The sequence below is a fragment of the Canis lupus genome, chromosome 3 (assembly GCF_003254725.2).
Source record: "Canis lupus dingo isolate Sandy chromosome 3, ASM325472v2, whole genome shotgun sequence".
Classification (NCBI taxonomy): Eukaryota; Metazoa; Chordata; class Mammalia; order Carnivora; family Canidae; genus Canis; species Canis lupus.
Window position 1 is genome coordinate 69907532 of NC_064245.1, and position 20857 is coordinate 69928388.

A 20857-nucleotide genomic window follows, 5' to 3' on the forward strand; every position below is an offset into this window, starting at 1 on the left:
CCCCACCTTGCGGTATTTGTCATCACAGCCTCAGGAAGCCAATGCCCGAGCTTTGTGATGCTGCACGAACCCCTAACTCTTACGTGTTTCAGCTTCCTCCCTTACACAATCGTCTCAAGGATTAACCGAAGTATTTAGGCTGAATCATATTAAATTGCCATTTTTACAAGTCAGAAATAATTTGATGTTGGTGGCTTCATTTGAGTCAACCTACTGATCCGTGCAAAGCACCTAGAACAGCATCTGGCAAGAAGTGAGTGCTCAGCAAACATGGGGACACACCCTCAGGGCAAGAAGAGATTACGTGTCAACTGAGGCTGGCAGGGCCAATGTCTTGGGGTGGAGTGGCATTCATGCTGGGCTCTGAGGGACAGCTAGGAGCTCAGATGAAAATGGGGCTGCTCGGGGAACCCGCCCCCGCTCCTGGGAGGTGGGGCAGGGAGAGAGACTGGCTCTGGCAGGTGCCAGTAGAGGACACAGGCAGCTCACCTAGGCAGAGGGTACAGGGGTGATGTGGCTTAAAATCACAGAAATTAATTTTCTTACAATTCTGGAGGTCAGAAATCCAAACCCAGTGTCAATGGGCCAAACTCGAGGTGTCAGCGGGGCTGTGCTCCATCTGGAGGCTCCAGGGGAGTCAGCTGCCAGAGCCACATGCCTCACAGTCCTTGGCTGGTGGCCCCTTCCTCCTTTTGCAAAAGTGGAAACTCACCGCCTTCTGCGTCAGATCGCCTGCAGCCTCCCTCTTCAAAGGACACCTGTGGTTATATGTAGAGTCTGCTCTCATAACCCGGATAATCCTCCCATCTTGAGAGCCTCGGTGTAATCAGAACCACGTATGGTGACATGCACCAGTTCCAGGGATCAGGACCAGATGTGGGGGGGCCATTATTGAACTGACCACAGCTCCCATTCTAGGTTCCTCCTGCTTTGGCCCCTGCCCACCTCTGCAGCTTGAGCTCCTCAACTTCCCACATGCTCCACCATGCCCTGCCAGTGGCCTTTTTCTTCTGGAATGCTCTTCTGCCTTCTACAGGGTTCCTCCTCCTGGAGACCCCACGGGTAACCTCCCCGGTGGCATTTCCCTGGCTGCGCCTCCCTAGTGCCCCCAGAACAGTGTATCTGCACCCCTCACTCATAGCATCCAAACTCTCCCAAGTCTTTCCAGACCATCATGAGAAGGATATATCATAAACAAGCATGTAACCTTGAAGGTAGAAGGTTAGAAAGAAAGGGACAGGTCAGGTGAGAACAGTTGGAGGTGCTGAGAATGTCTAGGACAGACACAGGTCGGGGCAGAAGAAATGCACTTTCTGATGGTTGATATGAAAATTTGGATCTAGCAGCAACTGAGGTCTCACTATATCCCAGCCACATGATGGCTCAAGTGTAGCCCTTGCAAGTTCCCTAAGAGCTAGAAACTGTCATCAGGTCCACTCTGTAGATGAGGACACTGAAACACAGAGAGTTTCAGTAATTTCCACAAGGTCATACAGCTAGCGACCTAGAGCAGTCTGGCTCCGGCAACAAGCATTGCCTGGCACGATGTCATAGAGAAGAGGACATGTGGGTAAGCCTGGAGCTCCAAAGCACAGACCCAGGCAGAAGCCAGAGCTCTGCAGAGGGGAGTGCCCAGGGAAGTGGCTGCTAGAGTGACAGATGTGGGATCTCCCCAGGCTAGCCACGTGATCACTGTTGGTACACAGTAGCTATTATTGCCCATGACAAGCACAGTTGCCAACAGTAGGAAAATATGACATGATGGGTGAGCTGGGTCCCCAGTAAGATCCATACTCAAGAAACTGGGGTCATCTCCTAGGAAGGAGCACAACCAGAGGTCATCCTTCCAACTTGAGGATCCCCAACTTTATAGGACATACACAGACACCAGCAAGCACTGATCTCAGGGGAGCATTACTGTGCTTTAAGAGGGGAAGGAAGGTCTGGCAGCTGGAGCACTATTGGTTGGGGGAGAGAGAAAGAAGGTTCTAGCCAGACTGACCAAGAAAAAGGAGAGAAGACATATTATCAATATGCAGAATGAAAGACAGGATGTCATACAATCTGACAGACAATAATAGGTTAAAACAAATAACTCTGGTCTCATAAATTCACCAATGTTTGATAAATTCTCATCCATTCACAGATGAAACGGACCAACATTTGAGATCTACAAAATACCAATTCATTCACAAAAACCAAATCTCCTGAAAGTCTTATATTTATTATAGATTTTCAATGTTTAAAATGTGGAACAAAGAAAATCCCAGGCCCAGATGGCTTCATTGGCTTATTTTACTAAACACATAAGGATGAAACGATTGTTCTTCAAGAAAACTGAAAAAGGAAAATACTTACCAACTCACTTTATAGGATCAGCATGACCTAATACAAAAACTAGACAACATTACAAGTTAAAAACAGAAAACAAAAAGGTACAGACCAAGATCATTCATAGACATAGATGTGAATGTCAGCAAAACATTAGTAAGTCAATTCCAGCAATATATAAAATGAATAATACTATGTCATGACCAAGTGGGGTTTATCTGGGGAGTTCAAGGCTGGCTCAGCATTTGATAACCAATCACTATAACTCACCATGTTAAAGACTAAAAAGAAAAGCTACAAGATCACATCAACAGATGGTGAAAAAAGTTTTTTTTACAAAAATCAATATCCATTCATGATTTCTTTTTTAAAAACCCCAAACTGAAAACTGTTAGCAAACTAGGATAGAATAGAACTTCCTTAATTGGGAAAAGTGGTATCTCTAAAAATTCTATAGCTAACTCACACCTAATGGTAGAAAAATGAATGTTTTCCATGTTCAGAATGTGAAAAAGGCAAAGATATATACACTCACCATTTCTATTCAACATCATAATGGAAGTCCTAGATAGTGCAATAAGATGAGAGAAAGAAACAAAAGGGCATATAGATTGGGAAGGAAGAAATAAAACTATCACTATTTATAGATGACATGTTTACGTAGAAAAAGCCTATAGAAAAAACAAGTAAACTTAGCAAGGCCACAGGATACAGGGTCAGTAATGAAAACTCAATCGTTCAACTTTCTATGTTCTAAAAATAAACTATTTGAAACTAAAATGTAAAAAAAGAGGACTATTTATAATTACTGTTCCCCAAAATAAATAATTAGGTAGTACCATAACAAAATATGTGCATGATCTGTATATTAAAACTGTAAAAATACTAGTGAAAGAAGCCAAAGACTAAATAAATGGAAAGATATACTATATTCATGGATTAAAAGGGTCAATACTGCTCAGATGCCAATTTCCTCCAAATTGATACATTATTCATCCCAATCATAAACTGGGCAGGATTTTTTGGTAGTTATTAACAAGCTGATTTAAAAGTTATATGGAAAAAATTTATATGGAAAAGCAAAGTAACTAAAAACAGCCCAAACAACTTTGAAATAGAAGAATAAAGAATAAAGCTGGAGGCTGATGCTACCTGATTTAAGGACTGAAAACAATCAAAATATTGTAGTATTGGCTAAAAGACAGGCACAGAGAGATCAGTGGAACAGAATAGAGTTCAGAAGTAGGTCCACAAATATATGGTCCCATGATTTTTGTTTCTGGTAAATGCCTTATTGAGATATAATTCCTATATCATACAATTTACCCATTTAATGTTTTGAAAAGATTTATTTTTTTAAGATTTTATTTATTTATTCATGAGAGACACACAGAGAGAGGCAGAGGCATAGGCAGAGGGAGAAGCAGGCTCGATCGAGCCTGGACTCGAGCAGGACTCGATCCCAGGACCCTGGGATCATGACCCGAGTGAAAGGCAGATGCTAAACCATTGAGCAACCCAGGTGCCCCAAAAAGATTTCTTTATTTATTTTAGAGAGAGAGAACATAAGCAGGAGGGGCAGAGGGGGAAGGAGAGAGAATCTCAAGCAGACTCCACTAAGCACAGAGAGTGACAGAGGGCTTGATCCAAGGACTGTGAGATCACAACCCAGGCCAAAACCAGGAGTCAGATACCCAACCCACTGCACCTTCCAGGCACCCCCAATTTACCCATCTTAAAGCATGGTACAATTCAATGTTTTTCAATATATTCTCAGAGTTGTGCAACCATTACCATAATCAGTTTTAGAACATTTTCATCACCCTCAAAAGAGACTCTGTACTCTCTGGCCATGATCGTATCTCCCCGCTAACCCACACCTCAAGCAACCACTAATCTACAAATCTCTATAGATTTGCCTATTCTGGAAATTTCATGTAAATGGAATCATACAACAGGTGGTCTTCCAAGAACAGCTGCCTTCACTTAGCATAATGGTTTCAAGGTTCCTCCATGTTGTAGCATGTAGCCTTTGTTCCTTTTTATTGGTGAAGAATATTCTGTTGTGTGGATATACTGTATTTTATTTATCGATTCATCAGTTGATGAGCATTTGAGTTGTTTATGCTTTTTATCTATTAAGAACAGTGCTGCTGCGTGCATTCATGTGCAAGTTTTTCTGTGGCCATATGCTGCTATCCTCTTGGGTCTATACCAAGGAGTACAATTGTTGGGTTGTATGGTAACTCAGTTCAACGTTTTAAGGAACTGCCAGACTGTTTTCCATGGAGGTGGTACCATTTCCCATTCCTACCAGCAGAGTGTGAGAGTCCAACTTCTCCACATTTGGGCCAACACTAGTCATTAATTGTCTTTTTAATTATAACCATCCTCCTGGGTATACAGTGGTATCTCACTGTGGTTTTAATTTGCATTTCCCTGATGACTAGTGTTGTTGAGCATCTTTTCATGTGCTTTTTGGCCATTTGTATATCTTCTTTGGAGAAATATCAATTCAGATCTTTTCTTCGCTTTTAATTGGGTTATTTGTCTTTTATAATTGAGTTGTAAGAGTTCTTTATATATTCTAAATACAAGTCCCTTATCAGATATTTAATTGATTTTGACAAAAGTACAAAGGCAATTCAATAGAGAAGAAATAATCTTTTCAGCAAATTGTTGGAATAATTGGGCTTCCTTATGCAAAAAAACCAAACCTCAGCCTATACCTCACATCTTATACAAAAAAATTAACTCAAAATGGATTGTAGGCCCAAATGTAAAATGTAAAAAACCATCAAATGTTTAGAGGAAAGCATAGGAGAAAATCTCTGTGGTGTCAGTTCAACAATGAACTATTAGGTAGCAACTCACAATAAGAGAAAAAAACATTGATAATTTACCTTTATCACAATTAGAAACTTTTGCTCTTTGAAAGACACATCTAAGAAAATGAAAAGAAAAGCCACAGACTGGGAGAAAATATTTGCGAATCACACATCTAACAAAGGATTTTGTATCCAGAATACTAGAGAATTCTCAAAAGTTAACAATGAAAAAATAAGCAACCTAACTTTTAAAATGGGCAAAAATTTGAATGGACACTCCACCAAGGAAAATATATGAATGGCAAACACATGAGAAAATCCTCGACATAATTAGTCATTAAAGAAAGGCAAATTAAAACCATGACGAGATACCAATAAAAACCCATTCGAATGGCTGAAACACATGCCACACACACACACACACACACACACACACTCACACACTCACACACGGCAGTACCAGTGCTGGTGAGGATGCAGAGCAAATGGAACCCGTGTATGTTGCTGGTGAGAATGGCACACCTTGGAAAATAGCTTGTTTCTTACAAAGTTAAACACATTTATCATGTATCACAGAAATCCCACTCCTGGACATGAATCCCAGAAAACTATGAAAACTAATGTTCCCACAGAAACCTGTACGGCAAGGTTTGTAGCAGCTCTATTCACAATAGCCAGAAACTCGAAACCACCTGAATGTCCCTCAGCGGGTGAGTGGGTAACACTGAGGTGTCCACACGATGAAATGCTACACAGCAAAACCGCTGGGCTTCAGGGACACACAACAACACGAGCATGTCTAAAATCGACCATGCTAAGGGAAAGGAGCCAGACCCCAAGCTACATACTCCCTGTTGTGAACTGAGTTCTGTCCTCCCCAAACTTGTATGTTGAAGCCCTCACCCCAATGTGACTGCATTTGAAGATAGGGTCTTTAGGGGGTGACTGAGGTGAGGTGAAGTCATGTGGGTGGGGCCCGGACCCAGTGAATTAGTGTCCTTACAAGAAGAGACACCAGGAAGCTTGTTCTCTGCCTTCATTATGTGAGGACACAGAAAGTGGCCACCTGATGGCCAGGAAGAGGGCTCTCACTGGAAACTCAAGAGGCCATGTCTTACAGTTCGAGCTGCTCTAACCAAATGCCATCGACTGGGTGGCTTATAAACTACAGACATGGATTTCTCCCATTTCTGGAGGCCAGAAAGTCCAAGATGAGGGTGCTGCTGGAAGATTCAGTCTGGTGAAGGCCTGCTTCCTGCTTGACAGATGGCACCTTCTGGCTGTAGCCTCACAGGGTGGGAGGACACAGAGCTTTCCTGGGTCACCTTTATAAGGGCATTGAACCCTCATGACTAACCGCCTTCTCCCAAAGTCCCCACCCCCTGATGCCATCGCACTGGGGATTAGGTTTCAACCTATGAATCTTAAGGAGACACAAATATCCAGTCCATAGCAGGCTGGCACCCGGATCCTGGGCACTGGCCTTCAGAACTGTGAGAAGATTCACTTAGGATGCCTAAGCTCCCCAGTGTGTGGTATTTTTGTTAGGGCTGAGTGTTCTCTATGATTTCATTTATATGGCCTTCTGAAAAAGATAAAGCTGCGGGGATGGAGAACAGACCAGTGGTTGCCAGGGGGCTAGAGACAAAAGGAATTGAGCTACAAAGGGAATGTTGTAAAGGGAATTTGGGGGCGGGTGCGTGGAACTGTTCTCTGTATTCTGATAGTGATGGTGGTTGCACAGCTCAGAACTGGACCCCTTCAAAAAGTGAATTTTGCTGTATGTAAATTTTAGAAAGAAACAAAAATGTGCTACCTATCACAGGAAAAAAAGCCCCCCTCTGGCTGTTGTTTGGAGAAAGGACTACACAGGGAAGGGTAGAAGCAGGGAGTGCACCACGCATCCAGGAGGCGAAGATGATGAAGGTGAGGCCAGATGCCATGGAGGGGGGGCGGTCAGACTGGGGCTGTGTTTGGAGGTGGAAGTGACAAGATTCGCTGATGGGCCGAATGGGGATGCAGTGAGACAAGGAGAGGAATTGGCAGTGACATCTGGGTGTTGGTTGAGCATCTCCCAGTTGGAGAAGACCAGGAATGTGGGGGGACACGATGTTCAGTCCATACGAGTGTGGACTCCAAATAATTCTGTCTTCATCCCTGGAAGCTGTGAATGTCGCCTTCGAGGAGAAAAAGGACAATGCAGATGAGATCAAGCTGAGGTTGGCATGGGCCTCATCCTGGATTGTCCGGATGGCCTCACGTAATCACCAGGGTCCTGTGCAAGGGGCAGGAGGAGTCGGGGGCACAGGAGAGGTCGGGGTGACAGTAGCAGAGATCAGAGGCTGCTCTTTGAGGGTGGAAGGAGGGCCCCTCGACTGAGGAATGCAGGAGGCCCCTGGAAGGTAGAAAGGCAAAGAGACAGGTTCTCCCCCAGGAGGAACCAGCTGTGCCGACACCTCGACTTTAGCCCAGTGAAGCTGACCTTGGGCTTCTGACCTCCAGAACTGTCGGAGAATAAATGTGTATTGGTGTAAGGCAGTGAGTTTGTGGCAATTTGTTGCAGCAACTGCTGGAAACTAATACAGTCGGGATTAGGCTTGACTGTGACGGATGATCGCACAGAACAGTGGCTCAACGACGAGAGCTGGAGGCAAAGTCTGGAGGTTAACGGGCCCGGGCTGTGGGAGGCTCTGCTCCATGAGGTCCTTGGGGCCCCAGCAACTTCCAGCCCCCAGCTGCACCACCCAGCTGGGGCCCTTGCCTTCATGGTCCAGGGTCAGAGAGGACAGAGGCGAGGAGTGGGCATCCAGTGTCCCTCAGGGATGGCAACCAGGAGCCGCCGTGCAACACTTCTCTTTCCAGAATGCACGGGTGGGGCACACCTCATTGCAAGGGAGGTAAAACCATGGCACTTTAAAAATCTGAGCAGACGTGTTCTTTTATAAAAGGAAAAGAAAAAGAAGAAGAAGGGGAGAAAGGGTGTTAGGGAATAATGCACATTTCTGGTATACCTAATGAACCTGTGTGAGCCTGTGTCAGTTAGAAATTGCTCAGCCTCGGGGATCCCTGGGTAGCACAGTGGTTTGGCGCCTGCCTTTGGCCTAGGGCGTGATCCTGGAGACCCGGGATCGAATCCCATGTCGGGCTCCCGGTGCATGGAGCCTGCTTCTCCCTCTGCCTATGTCTCTGCCTCTCTCTCTCTCTCTCTGTGTGACTATCATAAATAAATTTTAAAAAAAAATTAAAAAAAAAAAAAAGAAATTGCTCAGCCTCAAGGAAGAGAAATCCTACCCAACAGGGCCTGAGGAAATAAGGCTTTTGTTTTCTCCGAGAACAAGAAGTGTTTGCTTGCTGATGCCATGTGGCCACTTGGGAGGTGACTGCACTTTGAGGGGTGGTTTCCATCCTCACACTTGAAGCCTCATGGACAGTAAAAGGCTGCTGTGGCTCCAAACATCATTTTTGCACTCAAGCCAGTAAGAAGGATGAAGAGTCCCACCAGCCTGTATGTCCCTTGTCAACAAGAAAACAAAAACTTTCCTATAGAAGCTCCCAGAAGACACGCGGGTCATGCTCGTTGGCCAGAACCGAGTGTCACAGCCTCTTTAGCTGGAAGTTTGGAAAACCAAGTATTTCGCCTTCTGGCCTTCTATTAGGTAGTAGATCAAAAATATCAATGGCCTCTGACCACTAATTTCACTTCTGGGAATTTCAACAGAGTCGTGCGCAGAGAATGGCACAGGCCCGAAGACGCCTATTACGGGGAGGCTTCTGACTGTGGAAAGTTGGAACCATCCTGCGTGTTCAACGTGTGTTGTTTGGGGCCCAACCAACGCGCCGGTCGTTCAGTGTCCGGCCCAGCACCTCTGCTACTTCACCTGGAAAATAGAAGAAAGTACGATTTACCTTTTAGGATCACGATGAAGACCAGAGAAAAGACGCAGAGCGGTCCGGCCCACGGCTGGCGCTTTGTCAACGGTGTTGCATCGGAACCTGCAGCCCTCCCACCAGTCACCCCGTCTTTTGCCAACCAAGGCAACGTAGAACTAGCCTCTGTCAATGTTGCCAGGAGTTTGTCTTTTAGGTCTCAGGAGAGCGAAACTCTGTTCCAGTTCTCTAAACTCAGGAGGGGGACGCCTGGGTGGCTCAGTAGTTGAGCATCTGCCTTTGGCTCAGGTCGTGATCACAGGGTCCCAGGATCGAGGCCCGCATCGGTCTCCCTGCAGGGGGCCTGCTTCTCCTTCTGCCTGTGTCTCTGCCTCTCTGTGTGTGTCTCTCATGAATAAATAAATACAATCTTTAAAATCAATCAATCAATCAATCAATCAACTTAGGAGGAGTGTTGCCCTGGGACCAGTGCGGGCAGCACCAGCTTTGGGGCAGGCTGTCCCTGGGTCACATGGGTGTTGATGACTTCCCACTCTCCCGTCCTGCAGGGGCGACCCTCGGCCCCTCTCCCATACAAGGGGCTGTCGTATCTGTGCCCCGGGCCCGGTATCTGTGACCCAGCAAACCCCAAACAGATGCGGGTTCCCTCGCTCCTGACAACAGATGTTGGAGGAAGCACACTCCCCTGACCTGGGGGGACCCGACATCAGCCGCGAGAACAGTAACATGCTAAGGGGTTCTGTTCTGGCTGGAAGATTCCCTGGCCCGAGCCAGCCAGAGCTCCTGGCTCAAAGGTGACCCAATTATTAATGAACGCTGCAGAGATGAAGCTAAGACATAATCCACCCCTGAATGGATTCGGAAGGAGCAGATAATGGGACGATAAAATTAATCTTGTAGAAAAACACAATTAGCTTTATCATTTATAAATCTCCTCTCCTTCCCCTCGGGGTGAAGCGGGGAGCAGCTTAGCCTGAGCCGTCGGCAGCCCGGCCTCCATTGCACACGGATGGTTGTGTCTTTTGCTGGGAAAATATTTTCATTGCGCCTTCAAGGGGCATTGCCAGAGGCTTGAACACAAGCTCCGGCAGCTAAGATGACCCAGAGACCAGAAGGACCGCCGTGGCCATCGGCCGGCCCAGCTGGATTCCTGGCCTAGCTCAAGTCACTTCCGTGCACCATATCCCATGGTGGGCCTGGAGGGCCCTGGGCAGGTCCCCAACTGCGCCCTCCCAGGGTCACCGGCCAGAGGAGAAGCTGGGCCCAACCCCAGCTGTGTGACCCTGAGCAAGCACTTCACCTTGGTAAGCCTCAGTTTCCCCCCGTGGAGCCTGTAAGGGTGCCTCCCTCATTCCCGGGGCTGGGGGGGGTGGGAGGGTAGATGAAAGTCTGCAGAGCACCCCTGTCCCCAGCCCGGGGCAGGAAGCGGAAGCTGGGGTGACTCCACGGCGGGGGCGCATGCTGCGCACGGGGTCCCGTTAGCTGCAGAAGACAGGAGGGCTTCCCACGGGGCTCCGCGGTGACCCTCACTCCTCAGGCGGGCACTGGGGCTCGCAGAAGGCAGGTGACTCCCCGTCGGGGCTGGAAGGTGACGGGACCCAGGTCTGACCTCGGCCTGGCCCGTGTGGCTTGGAAGCCTGCCACGCAGGGGCCAGAAGGTGCCCCGTCCCCAGCTGCTCATGCTCCAGCCATTTTATGACCTGACTGGGTTTTTGTGGGGTTTTTTTTTTTTTTTTTGAGACCAAATTCACATGCCGTGAAATTTACCATTCACTGGTTTTTAGTATATTCATGGAGCAACACAGCCCGCACCCCGGTCTCATTCTAGAACATCATCATCCCTGCGGAAAGAAGCCCCAGGCCTGCTGGGGGGCGCCCCCACCTCCCATCCCCCCACAACCACCATGTCCTTTATTGTCTGCAGGCCCTCGCCTCCCCGGCCGCCGCACACCGGTGGGGGCGTACAGCGCGGGGTCTTCCGGGGCCCATCCACGCTGCCGCGCGGCCGGCTCCCACTCCTGTCCGTGGCCGAGCCATGCTCCGTGGGACGGCGGCCCACGTGTCCCGTGTCCCTCGTCGGTTGGTGGGCATCGGGTGGTTCTGCCCTCTGGCTTTTGCGATCGATGCTGTTCTAAGTGCTGTGCGCCCCTGCCTGTGTGAACGTGTGTGGGGTGCGTGCCTAGGGGTGCAACTGCTGGATCCAGCGATGAATCTATGTTGAACTTTCCGGGGAGACGCCACGCTACTTTCCACGGTGGCTGCGCCGTGCGACGCTCCCATCGGCCGCGTGTGAGCCTTCCGAGTTCCTCACATCCCCGCCAACACCTGTCACCGCTGCCCTGGGCCCGTGTCCTGTGTTGCCCTCTCCCTCCCCGCCACCTCGGCCCTCCACCCCACCGCACCCCTTCCTCAAGGCCCATGGCGCCACCGAGGGTTGCTGATGGCAGGGCTCACTCCTCGGGACTGCACCGTCCCAGGGGCCCCCATGAGCTCGTGTGTTTGACTCAAGTACGGCAAAGGCTTCACAGCGTGGCATGGGCCAGGCACCTGCTCATCCCCTCTGTCTGTCCCTCGGGCTCCCCTCCTGTAAAACGAGGTATCGGATCAGATTAGGGTCTCAAACTCAAGTGCCTACAGGTGCCAAGCAGGTTAGGTGACCCAGGGGAGTGAAGTATAAGCTCATCGAAGGCAGAGGTGAGGCAGATACGGCGGGGGGGGGGGGGGGGGGGGGGCAGCCATGATCATTTTGCAGCTGGTTTTTGCCATATGGGAATGCTTGTGTTATTAGATCACTCAGTTTTTCAAAAGAAAGTAGGAAATCTGGCTGTTCTGTGAAATCTCCCTGCTTTCCAATATTTCCAATAAAAGTGATTTTTTAAAAAAGATTTTATTTTTAAGAGAGCACGAGCAAGGGGAGGGGCAGAGGGAGAGGGAGAAGCAGGCTTCCCCCTGAATACGGAGCCCAACTCGGGGCTCGATCGCAGGACCCTGAGATCATGACATGAGCTGAAGCCAGATGCTTCACAGACTGAGCCACCCAGGCGCCCCCCAATAGCAGCAGTTTTTAAAAAATGCAAACAAGCAAGACACATCTGTGTGTCTAGTATACCCCACCCTGCAGGACTCCGGATTGCAAGCCTGGGACCAATGAGCCTGAGACCTGAGTGTGCCAGGACCACCTGGAAGCTTGCTAAGCCAGCGTTTCTGATCCAGCAGGCCCGGGGTGGGGCTGAGAGTTTGCACGGCTAACAAGTCCCCAGGGGAGGCAGGTACCGCTGGTCTGGGGACCCCACTCTGGAAACCGCAGCCCTGGACCAATGCTCCGTGTATTCCCTATCCAGCTCGGAGATGCAGGTTGGGGATTCTAAAACCCAAATGCAGGTGCTCGACTCGAGGGGAAGAGGTGTCCTGGACAGGGTGTGGACGAGGAGTTATTAAGCTCCCGTGACGACCACCCAGCAGAGACCGGCAGCACCGGGTGGGTACCACGTACCCTCACTCTATGGAGCTTTAATCGTGGAGATCCACGCCCGGGAAGGGCTCTGAAACTCTAAGGGGTTATTTTAAAAATTGCATCTGATGTCAACATAGTAGATTAAGACATAAAGCCTAAAAGCCTTAGGTCAGCTCTTCGGGCTGTGGAGTTTCTGCGTTCGTTTCCTAGGGCTGTGGTAATAATTGAGCGCTGCGGGGAAGGAGGACTTCCCCTCCTACCCTTCGAGGCCCACCAGCCGGGCTAAGCGTGAAGCTGAAAAGCAACATTTAATTACATGTGCGCAGAGGCCCAAGAGTAAAATGGAGACCCAAAGAAATGACCGAGCAGGAAGTTTTTTATCCTTTTTAGGCAAAGAGACAATACATCTGTGAGGACTTGACCAGACACAGAAAACTCATGTCCCGGAGCTTCAGTTAGTGAGGAATTCTAAACGGAATTTGGGCCGGGGTAGTAAGTTAATAAAAAATGATCAGGTTTGTTTCTACAGCCTTCCCGGCTCTAAATGTCCCATCTCCGGTGGTTAGGATGTCTCTTCACCTCTTGGGGCAGAGAGGGTACCTTTCATGAGGAGATTTATTCCTGCTTTCAGAGGACAGAGGGGGTCTGAGTGTCCTTGCGCTCACTGTCTCTTAAGTAACTTTCATGCAAAATAACCAATGCCGGGACATCTGGCTGGTTTGCAGGTTGAGCTGCCGACTCTTGATCTCAGCTCAGGTCTTGATCTTAGGGTTGTGAGTTCAAATCCTGCATTGGGCTCTATGCTAGGCATTGAGCCTACTTAAAAAATAATAATAATAATCCATGTCGATGTGGTATATTTTGGGGTGGCCTGCCTTTGGCCTTTGTACCACATATGGGGGGGAGGCGGCATAAAACAATGGAAACCTATTCTCTCCCAGCTCTGGAGGCCAGAGGTCCAAAATCAAGGTTGTCAGTTAGGGCTGTGCTTCCCCGATAGCTCTAGGGCAGGATATGTGGCTTGACTGTCTCCCAGTTTCCAGGGGCTGGTGGCATTGCTTGGTGTTCTGTGGCTTGTAACACAGCACCTGGCCTTCTCCTCTGCGTCTCCCCGCGTCCTCTCCTCGCCTTAGAAGGATGCCAGTCATTGGATCTCGGGCCCACCCTCAACCCGGGGCAATGTCATCCCAAGATCCTCAACTAATTTTATCTGCAAAGACCCTATTTCCAAAGGAGGTCACATTCTGAGATGCCAGGTGGACACGAAGTTTTAGGTGACACTATCAACCCACAACGGCCTCCTTGCTCTTTTTTCTTTCTCTTTTTTTAACGTCATTCTAGTAAATGTGGCAATTTGGGTTTTCTGCTCATAGCAAATACTGAGGAAGGGGTGAGCAGCGGGGACGGACACAGGCAGTCCCCTGGCAGGGCTGGAGGTCGCAGAGCTCCCAACTGCGGAATTGGCGCTGAGCAAACCCAGGAGCCTGGGGACACGGCGCACGACGCATGAGGGCTCCCGGCTCCGGGCAGAAAGCTGACCCGGTTCTTCAAGAAGAGATACGATTCTTTACAAGGTCCTCTGCTTCAAAAGGCAGGGCAACATGCCTTGCATTTTTAGAATAACTGGTTCAAGATGAGGGAAATTGGACCTCGTGAGGTACAATGTCAATCTTTTGGAAAATCCACTTACAAGGAACCCCCGCCCAGCTCTCCATCTGGACGGGAGAAACCGGGAACCTGCCCGACAGAGAAAGGGTTATAAATTATAGATGTTAAAAAAAAAAAGCATGCCACAGCCGGAGGCCCCGGGTCGCTCAGAGCGCGTGGCCGGGGCCAGGAGCTGATCCCAGCAGCGGGTGGCGGGCGGGGACAGCGCGGCCGGAAAAGCCCCATGAGGTCACCGCCAAGCGGCCGCAATGCAGCTCAGCCTGGCTGAGCGTCTCCAGGTCTCCAGCGCACTCCACTCCGGGGAGCCTGTGAATTCTAGACACTCTCTCAGGGACCCTGGCTCCACAGAGCGTGGGATGAATTGCGCTCATCCATCTGTGGGCTTTTAAAAAATTCAATAATTAATTCAAGCGTATGCTGGTGGTGTTATTAGAATTTGGCCTTTCTGTGGTTCTTTACTTTGGCAGAGTGCTGTTATAATCCTTCACTGGCTAAATAATTTAATCCGAGTTATTGCTACTCGCTGGAAACCTGGTGCAGAAGCTGGTGCTGGTGATCGTGGAGTGCTCCGGAACCCGGCAAGGGCCAGATGAAGTGACGGGCCCGTCATTCCCCAGGTCACATACGTGCAAGGCCTTGACCTCCACCTGTCCTCGATAATCCTGACTCTGATTCGTTCCCGGGCCATCCTTTTCACGGTGACTGTGACCCATGAGAGGGGGACTTCTAAACTGGAGGAGGAGTAGGTTATCATTCTAGCCCAATCCCCTTATTTTGTAGAAAGGGAAACTGAGGCCCGGGGGGGCACCCCCCACCCCTGCTCTGCCCAAGGCCACACCACTAGCATGACTTGCTTACCAACTATTAAGGGAGTGACAGCAGCATGAATGCAGGCCCCTGGGGGTAATATTCAGACTCAGGGAATTCCACCCCCATCCCTCCACCCCTACCATCCCCCATCCCTCACCCTCCCACCCCCATCCCTCCACCCCCTATCACTCCTATCCCTCCACCCCCTTATCACTCCCATCCCTCCACCCCCATCACCCCCATCCCTCCACCCCCATCACCCCCATCCCTCCACCTCCCTACCACCCTCATCCCTCCACCTCCCTACCATCCTCCACCCTCCCTACCATCCCCCATCCCTCTACCACCTCATTCCCCCATTTTGGGGCCTCAGTGGAACGTGGACCTGAGAAGAGGGAACCAGATACATAGCTGGGTCTTCCAGGCCTGCGGCGCCAGCGTGGGGCAGGGCTGGGCTTGGGCAGAGTCCACTGTCTGGACTTTCGGGCTGTCCGGAGTCACACCTGAGTTCTTGAAGCTTCTGGTTTTCTCCTGCCAAAGAGTCTTCCAAGCATCTCCTTGACAATCATGTCACCTAAGCCTCTGTGGCCTGGTCTGAGAGACAGATGAAGAGCAGAACCTGCGCCCAAGGTGGTTTGAGGGCATCAAGAAAGCACCTGTCAGGACTCCCTGAATCCGTGATTGCTAATACAGTCATTTCCACCAATAATGGTGGTTCCTTGAGCTGGAAGATGGGAAGGACCACACCTGCCCCTTCTACCTCAGAGTTTTTGTGAAGCTCAGAAGAGAAAGAAGATGGCAGAGCCAAGTCCTTCCTGCTCATCACGTAATTGTCACCCCAGAGGAGGCTCAGGGTGAGCTGGCTTCCTTCAGGGTGATACCTGTCAAGGCCGCAGGGGTCACCGGCAGGGGCTAAGGGGATCAGCTGAGGGGGATTTAGGTTAGGGGGACCGTTTGCCGAGAGGTGGCCAGGCATGGGGAACGGCCGAGTGATATACACAAAACAACAAACAAAACTCAAAGACGCCCAAATCCAACACACACGCACACACACACAGTTCTCTTTACACACACAGTGAGTCACCAGATGACTATGAGCCCCATGATGCTATTTACTCAGTTTCTCTAAGGACAAAGACACAAAATGTTGTCCATTCATTTCTTTTTTTTTTTTAATTTTTATTTATTTATGATAGTAACAGAGGGAGAGAGAGAGAGAGGCAGAGACACAGGCAGAGGGAGAAGCAGGCTCCATGCACCGAGAGCCCGACATGGGATTCGATCCGGGGTCTCCAGGATCGCGCCCTGGGCCAAAGGCAGGTGCCAAACCGCCGCGCCACCCAGGGATCCCATTGTCCATTCATTTCTTAACACATCCTAAGTACTCAGGACATGGGTAAGTGCCAGGGGTGGAGCACAAAGGTAAATCAAACCCTAAAGCCACTCGGAACTGGATTTATGATTTTGTCTATATCTTATGTATCTTTAAATAAGGTTTAGAGTTTTCCAGAAATGATCGTTTGCAGCAAGGTTAAATCTAAGAGGGAGAATGTCGTGGCAATGTCATGGGCACCCCTGCCTTTGACTTGAATCAGACCACGAATGTTCTTACTACACACTCGAGCTTGGCTTTACAAACCTGACATTTAAATGTCTGAATCTACTGTGTGTGTAAAATGAACAGATGCCTATTCAGTTTAGTGCACGGAGTCTGCGTCCTCGGTGTACGCCAGGCTCTGTTCTAGTCTCAGGGGACGGCGACATGAAAGATTACATTGCCCTGTCAGGATTTGCTCAGGTTCAGGAAAAGGTATAAATAATTGAGCCCAGCAGGAGAGAAGCATAGAGAAGGGCCCGGTGGGGCTCAAAGACGAGGTGACGCGGGATCTGGGCTTAAAGGAGGAGGTGAGTTTGCGAAACAGACCGGGGATGGGGAACACGTTCCAGGCCAAGGAGACAGCCTTGGCCCAGGCGGGAGGCGGGTGGTCTGGGATCGGGGTGGCAGGGTCTGGAGTGTAGGGGTCAAGGAAAGACAGGGAGGACTGCCCAGGTGAGCCGATGCTCCCCATCCGCGGAAAGATCCAGAAGCCTCATTTCTCTCCCTTGTCCACATCAGTGTCCCGACCCGCTCAGAATGAAGGATGGGCCAGACAAACGTGAAACCGTCAGAACGGAGATGTGTGCAGAATAGGCAAGTCCAGAGAAAGTGATTAGGCAAGTCTTCAATTTCTCACAACCAAAAAAAAAAAAAAAGGTGGTAGACGTGTTAGCTAACTTTGTGGTAGAAATAACTTCACGATCTATGTGTGCACGGAATCATCAGGTTGTGCACCTTAAACGGACACACGGCTGTGTTGGTAGGTAGAGCTGGGGAGAGTTTTAAATAGAAAGGGTGGGGGACCGGGGGAGCAGGGAGACGGGGGTGGCCGACCACGGGGACAGGGCTTCGTTTTGGGGTGATGCACATGTCTGGAATCAACGGTGATGTAGCACAGCCCTGTGAATGTGCTGAAACCCAAACAAAGCATGCACTTTAAAAGGGTGACATTGTGGTGTGCAAATTCTCGGTTCAAAAAAATTAAAAACAAGACGTGGGTGAAGCAGGCCTGGAATCCACACGGTCAGGCCTTGGAACGACAGGCAGGACCCTCCTCCGTCCTCCCTGCAGCCGCTGCAGCGGGTGGGGCAGCTGCGGGGCGAGCCTCCCCCCTGCGCAGGCTCCGCTGTGCCGGGTGCTCCACGGCCTGGGCCCCGCATTTCCTTCTCAGAGCTGCGGGGAGGCTCGCCGGGCTCTGGGCGCTAGTCCGATGCCCACAACACGCGCCTGGCCCCTCACCCTGGTCCCACAGAAACCACCAGGGGTGGAAATGAAGGGGGGCCGAGGCAACAGCCAAAGTAGGCGCTGCTGCTTCAAAACATGCAAGGGCTCACTTAATGCCCACAGCACCACTGAGGCACGGAGAAGTTAGCAACTTGTCGGAAGGCGCACAGCAAGGGGTGGGAGAGGCAGGACTGGCGATCAGACTGTCACACGGCCCCGGCCCCCCACCCCCTGCAGTCTGGACTTCAACCTGTGGGCAAGGGCATCACTGAGAGGCCTGACCTTGGAAGTGGCAGGGAGGGGACAGCAGCCGGCTGCCCTACCTGCAGGGGAGGAGGGTGGACAGGGCAGGGACGGCTGCCCTTGTCCAAGAGGAGTAGTCTGTGTCCCAAGTCAGTAACCCTGAAGTGTCCTTCAGAGTCATTTAGAAAGACTTGTCAGAAGTCCTGCAAGGGGGCCTCCGGGGAGAGCAGGCCCTGCTGGTCTCACCGTGTGTGTGCCTGACGACCTTAAATCTGTCCCCAAGCCTGCCCCACTGCTGTGGCTCCGGCCCCTCCAAGCTAATCTCTTGCCCAGACCCTGCCCCCTGCACTCCCATAGCCTCTGGGGGGTTCTGAGTGCCCTGAACCGCTGCCGCATGCAGATTCTGTGCCCAGGGTGGACCCGATGGTGGCCCCTAGAGTCGGTGAGCCACCCCGGGACCTGTGAACGTGTCCTCGGGGAATGAGATGAAGGACTTGGAGAGGAGAACCTCCTGCTGGGTCAAGCCGGGTGGGGGTGGGGTGGGGGGTGGGAGTGGGGACCCAAATCCATTGCCCAGTGTCCTCATGGGAGACACAGAGAGGAGGCAGCATGACCGCGGGGGCAGAGAGCCTAGATGGGCCACAAGCCCAGGAAGGGAGCCCAGGAACTCCAGCAGGGAGTGTGGCCCTGCTGACACCTGGGCTTCGGGCCTCTGGCCTCCAGAGGCTTGAGACTCCACATCTCTGTTGTTTTCTGCTCCCACTGTGTGGGTCAGTTAGGGCAGCGACAGAAATGACATGATCCTGTGCCTGGCACGTCACTCCCTCCCCACTGCCTGGTGCTTCATCCACAGCCTCCTGCCCCGTCTGTCCATCCGTCCATCCTGGCAGTGAAGGGGCCACTCTGGTGGGTCCTCTGCTCCACCTAAACACTTGCCATGTCATCTCCCTGGTCCCTAAGCTCTGGTGGGTGGGCCGTGGGTTTGCACATCTGCATTCTCCGCGTCCCTCACGGGCCAGGCGTGATTTGGACACCCCCGCACCCCAACCGAATCCACAAAGTCCCGGTGAAAACCCAGGACAGCACAGGCAAACAAGCAAGCGGCACCGATTGTCCCCTGCTGTCTCTGTCGAACCATGGGTCCTTCTCGTCCTTGTCCTCAGTTGACAGTCTTTCAAGGAAGGAGGGGTACACATGGAGTCCAGGCCTGCCAGGCCTGCAGCTCCCTGGAATTCCAAGCACAGCGTGTGTGTGGCCTGTGTTGGGGTCTGTAAAATGCTGGCACCTGAGATGGGGACAAAGCCACTTCCTCCCCGAAGCACACATGGTTTCTTCTGCCGGGTGAGCTCAGACCAGGTACTGACCTAGGCTGGCACCTGAGCGGATTCTAACTACTGTTCCTCACCTGCTGCAGGAAGTATCCAAGCGTCAGCAGGGAAGCTCCACACAAGGGGCTGGGGTTCCACACAAGAAACCCCACACACAGACACGCAGTGGCACCGCATCCGTGCTGTGGTATAAAGGCCTTTGCCAGGAAGATGCCCGCAGCCGGCACCTGGCCGGAGGGGGGCCAGGACCTGGGGCACCTGCCTCCCTCAGGCTGCCAGGGGAGCTGTCAGCAGCCCTGCTGCGGAGCTCGGAGCTCGGAGCTCGGGGCGGGTGGGAATCAATGAATGATCTCTTGTATGGAAGGGGTGGGGCCCTCCTGGGGCCTTGGAATTCAGGGTGCCCGGGGCCAGGATCCTGGCCTGGGCTGCGAGGCTGGCTCAGTGCATTCCCTGCGGTCCTGGAGCAGGAGAGGCAGGCGGCTGCGGGAACAGGCTGGGGTGCGGAAGTGGGACTCTGGGGACACCTACTCTGGGCCCCGGCACGGCCGAGACAGACAGGTGCCTGCAAAGGCCCAATTCCCTGGCCGCGGCCGCCTCCAGCTCCTGCCTGGCCCCCGCGCCCCGCTTTCCTCATCTGGGGGTCCTGCAGCCGGGGCTGGCCCCGCGTCCGCAAAGTGACGCCCTAACCGGGGCCGCTCCTCTGCGACCCGGACGCTCCAGGCAGCGGCTGCAGGGAGGGGACCCCCGCTTCCTCGGGCGAACGGGAAGGAACCGCTGCCCCCTCCCTCCAGCGCTTGCAGCGCGCCCCGCGCTCCCTCCGCCCCGACCCCTCCCGCCTCCCCCCTCCCCGCAGGGCCGCGCTCACGCGGGGGCCCCTCCCCAGCCCCGCCGCCCCCACCCGGGGGTCGCTCCGTCCCTGGCCTCCCCCGCCCCGCCCCGCCCCCCTCCCCCGGGTCCCTCCTCCCCCCGGGTCCCCGCCGCCCCCACCCCGGGGGCCGCTCCCCCCCGCCCCGGCGCGCCCCCCGCAGTCCGGGCGGGCGCGGGTCCCCGGGGCGCCCCTTCGCGCGGCCGCGCGCGCTGCGTCAGGGCGGAGTTGCCGCGGCCGCCGCCACAGGCGCGCACTCAGCGCTCGGGCGGCCCCGGGGGCGGCGGGAGGGGAGGCGGCGAGCGGGGGGAGGGAGCGGCCGCGAGCCCAATCGCTCGGCTCCCCCGCCCGGCCCCGCGCGGCGCCGCCTCCGCCATTGCTGCGCGCGGGAGCGGCCGACGCGGACCTCGCCGCGCGCTCCGAGCCAGACCTGCGAGCCGGCGGGGTGAGTGCCGGGGCCTCCGCCGGGTCCCTCCGCCGCCGCGGGGCGCCCCTGAGCCCGGGTCCGCGGGTCCCCGGGGGGTAGGGGCTGGGCCCCCCCCGCCCTGCCCTGCCCTGCCCTCCCCCTCCCCCCGCGTCCCCCACCCCTCTTGCCCCGAGGCCAGGCGGGGGCCCGGAGCC

At 52.5% G+C, this 20857-nt stretch overlaps 1 protein-coding gene across 2 annotated transcripts in view; it reads left to right on the plus strand.

Annotated features, from left to right (window-relative positions):
* Positions 1 to 20528: 20528 nt before the first annotated feature.
* Positions 20529 to 20857, plus strand: part of NSG1 (neuronal vesicle trafficking associated 1) — a 28975-nt gene continuing 28646 nt past the window's right edge. For both annotated transcript variants that reach the window (XM_025437671.3, XM_025437672.3), the window contains exon 1: positions 20529 to 20681. The gene's annotated coding sequence lies outside the window, so the exon portion shown is untranslated. The remainder of the gene's footprint in view (positions 20682 to 20857) is intronic.